The following is a 4,454-nucleotide window of genomic DNA, read 5'->3' on the forward strand; positions in this document are numbered from 1 at the left end:
TGTATTTGGTTCTCTTGCTATCATTGGCATGGGTTTTTCCAAGTGTGACAATGTTCATCAGCCTTGCCTTTCCATTTCCAAATGGCCATGGTGTGATGGGTTCTCTTGTATTTGGTTGAGATGGATTTCCATATGGTTTTGAAACTGAGTTAGGTGGTCTTTGAAAGAAAGAACACATCACCTAGGAATCCTTGGACCAGAGAAGGTGGGGTTGTGGTAAAGTCGAATTTGTTGTGCCTTGGTAATCTTAGGAATCCTCAGCCGATGAATGGTGGTATATATAGTAAAGCCTAGAGGTATGTGCCCTTGATCAGGCCTAGGAATCTTCGACTAGTGAATGTCAGGATATACAGTGTTAGGTCCATATACTACTAGTGCAACCACTTATTTTTATTGTTAGTGTATTACCCTTATTATTATTGTTGTGCCCGTGTAGTCCCTATATTATTATTATGTTGCCCCATATAAGGGCACTATTGTTATTTTGTGCCCTTACATTATTATTGTTATGTAGGCTCTCATTATTTTGTGCCCCCTTAGAATCCTATATATAGAAAGGAGGTCTTGTCATTTGTATCATCCAAGAAATTTTTATTTACGTAATGTAAAGGAGGTTTCCCCTTCAAAGAGTATACTTTTTAAGTCATTGATCTATCTTTTTATAATTTGGTTGCATAACATTTGGTATCAGAGCTTTGGATTCTAGGGTTTTTCTGCTGCAAATAGGCCATCACGGAATTTTTGCTATAACCTTTTTTCCACAAAGGTTCAGAAGAAAATATTTTTACCACAAGGAGCTGAAATCCTGATGAAATTCCTGTAAACATTTACGATCTTGGTTCACTATATTTTCGGAGATATGGGCTGAAGAAGTTACGGTTTTTGCATGCTCCATAATTTCATCTCAAATAGGTACCTTGGGAAAATCATCATATATTCCTCTACAAGCATTGGCTTTGAATTTCGTAAAAAGTGGCTGAAAGTGAATAGACTGTAGTATCTTTTGTATCATTTTCAGGGCCGAAGGTCGAAACAAGGACATGTGGCACTCTGTACGATTTTGATCTATTCAACCAGTCTATAATCAAGTCATCGTGGGAGATTGGACATAACTTTATCTCGACGAATCCAAATTTGTTATGACTCATGGAATTGGAAAGAAGTCACAGAGGGCTACCACAGGAATGAATTTCAGACCTTGAAAATCCTAAATTACAAAGACACAACAGATTCAATATCAAGCACCTACAAAGCTAGAAAAAAGGTGTGTATTTTGTTTTTAAATTGGCATAAGTTTTATTTGAAAAATCAGTTTGAAGTGATTCAACATGCATAATAAAGCATAAATATCAATGTTTAATTCCAAAATGACTCTAAGAAAGAAAATGGAAACACTTAGTAATAAACCAAAAATATCTACTATAACGCATGAAGAAGAGGAAGAAATGCAACTTGATATATCAAAATTACTAGACCAAGTGCAACAAATTTCCTTCTCGCAAAGAGAAACAAAAAATGAAATGGAAGCTAAGATAAATGGTTTGGATAATTGTATGAAAGCTAATATGGATGTTATAGAAGAAAAAATGAAAGGCAACATGGAATAATCGAAGAATGGATTAAAAGCATATATGGAAGGTTTGAAGGAAGGTTTGACAAAGTTGCGACAAGAAGTTTCTCCTAATGGAGAAAAAGTATTAGATGAAAATCATGATGAGAAAAAAAGTAATGTTAATCATGATTCCATAGACCCTATTTTTGGATTGAGTACACACCATAGTCCAAAGATTGATATGATGATTTTTTATGGCAAGGATCTAGTAACATGGATACTACAGATGGAGCAATATTTCGATCTCCATAATGTGCAACACACAAAAAGGTACGCATTGCAACTTTATATTTAGAACCCAATCATTTTATGGTATCGATGGCTTTATTATCATAAACCACTTGTCACTTGGTCATTTTTTACGGAGGAATGGATAGCACATTATGAGGATATAAAGAGAAACACCTTCTTTAGCCAATTGATAAATCTCAAACAGAAGGGTTCAATGGCAAAGCACATTGAGGACTTACAAAAATTTAATATCAGGGTAAATGATATTGTAGAGGAGCATAGGGTTGATGTCTTCATAGGGACCGTAAAGGATAACATCCAACATGAGCTTCACCTTTTGGAACTTGATTCATTGGAGAAAGCATTCAGGGTGGCAAGAAAATTTGAAAGGAAAATTATGGCAACAAGGAAGTCTACCACTATAAACATGGAAGTGATGTTGCTCCTAGCCTTTCACAACCTACAAGGTTGACACCACATCAATTGGAGGAAAAAAGAGAAAAAGGGCTATGTTACATTCGTGATAGAAAATACATTAAAGGTCATAAGTGTGTTGAGAATAAATTATTTTACATACATTGTGAAGAGGAGGAAGAAAAGGAACAAGAAAATTCAAAAGAAAAGGATATACATTAGGAACCAACCCTAGATAAAGAATGAATGAATATGGCCATATCTTGTAATGCATTGGTAGGAATTACCACTCTTAAAACACTCAATATAGAAGGACATATGAGGAAGAAAAAGGCAATAGTTTTGATCGATTAAGGTAGTCCCCAAAATTTTATTCATTGTAAGATAGCCAAGGAATTGAATTACTTCCTATATCCAGCACCAAAGTGTCAAGTGATGGTTGCAAATGGAGGAACTATAAATTGCTCTAGAAAATGCCATAATATCAAGTTATCCATGGGGGAATATGTATATAATAGTCCAATGCTTTCAATTCCAATGGGTGGTGTTGATGTTGTACTAGGAGTCCAATGATTAAAATCTTTGGGGATGACAAATTTTAATTTTCTAGAACTTTTCTTGAATTTTTTTTTGGAAGGAAAGGAAGTTGAATTAAAGGACATCGTAGGGAAACCACGAAAGATAATAATATATAATTGCATGAAAAGCTTCTAGATAAATAACAATGGGGTGTAATTGCACAATTATGCTCACTAGAGGTTCAAACATCGAAATCATCTATTTCTCCAAATCTCTAAAAATGATTGGACAATAATTCCAAGGTATTTGAGAACACAAAGTCCTACGACCTATTCGCAACCATGATCATGTTATTCATTTGATTCCAGTAAGTGTTCCTGCAAACATCACGCCTTACAGATATCCCTATGCCTAAAAGAGTGAAATTGAAGGTATGGTTGTAGAAATGCTAGAGGCTGGTATATTCGTAGATGGGCTAATATTCACCACTTTTTCCAAAAAAATAGATTCTCCAATTTCCGTTTTTTCTAAAAGTGATTCACCCAAATTTTATAGTATAAAATTATTTTACCTTGAAAATAGCCAAAATATTATGCAAACAAATATAAAATAATTAGAAATCTAAATATTTTTATAAAAATATTATCAAACATTTTACAATTTGCATATTAGGGACTATTATGATTTGCTAAGGTTTATAAGATCAAAGATAAAATCACATCCTTAAAAATGTCCTTGGATTCAACCTAGTCAAAGCTCTTTATCTTCTTTAGTAATATTGGTACATAAGAAGGATGGATCATGGTGCATGTATACAGATTATAGGGATCTCAACAAGCTCAATATTAACAATAAATGTCCCATTCTTGTCATTGATAAATTGTTGGATGAATTACATGGAGAAATGTAATTCACCAAGTTGGATCTTCATTCATGATATCATCAAATTAGAATGAAGATTGAATACATTCCGTAAAAAGAATTTATAACTCATGGGGGTCATTATGAATTTCTAGTCATGCTTTTCTGCCTTACCAATGCACCTTATAAACTTCAAGTTTTGATGAATTCCATTGTCAAACCCTTCGTTACAAATTTTTTGTTAGTATATTTTGATGATATACTAATCTATGGCAAGTCTTGGAATGATCATGTTCAATATGTTGAAAAGGTGCTCAAACTATTGGAGGAGAAACAATCATATGAAAAAACCTCCAAATGCTTCTTTGGAGCACAGGAAGTGGAATATTTGGGTGATATTGTATCTCATGAGGGCGTTAAGGTAGACCCTGACAAAATTAAAGCCATAGAGGAATGGAAAATCCCCACAACCATAAATCATATTAGAGGATTTATCAAGTTGATAGGGTATTATTGGAAGTTTTTTAAGAATTATGGGAGAATAGAAACACTTCTAACATTATCACTGAAGAAAGATACATTTTCCTAGACTCTGAAAGCAACTAAGGCCTTTGAACATATTAAAGAGGAAATGTGCCAAGCACCAGTCTTAGTTACACTAGACTTCACAAAAACCTTTATTGTGGAATGTGATGCCTCATAAAATGGAATTGGTGTTGTTTTAATGCAAGAAGGAAGACCCATCACTTTTGAAAGTCATCCAATCAAAGGAAAGTATTTACACAAACCTATTTATGAGAAGGAAATGTTGGAAATA

Source organism: Pinus tabuliformis, chromosome 1_2 (assembly GCF_031772625.1).
Source record: "Pinus tabuliformis cultivar Carrire ecotype Pingquan chromosome 1_2, CPIR1, whole genome shotgun sequence".
Lineage (NCBI taxonomy): Eukaryota > Viridiplantae > Streptophyta > Pinopsida > Pinales > Pinaceae > Pinus > Pinus tabuliformis.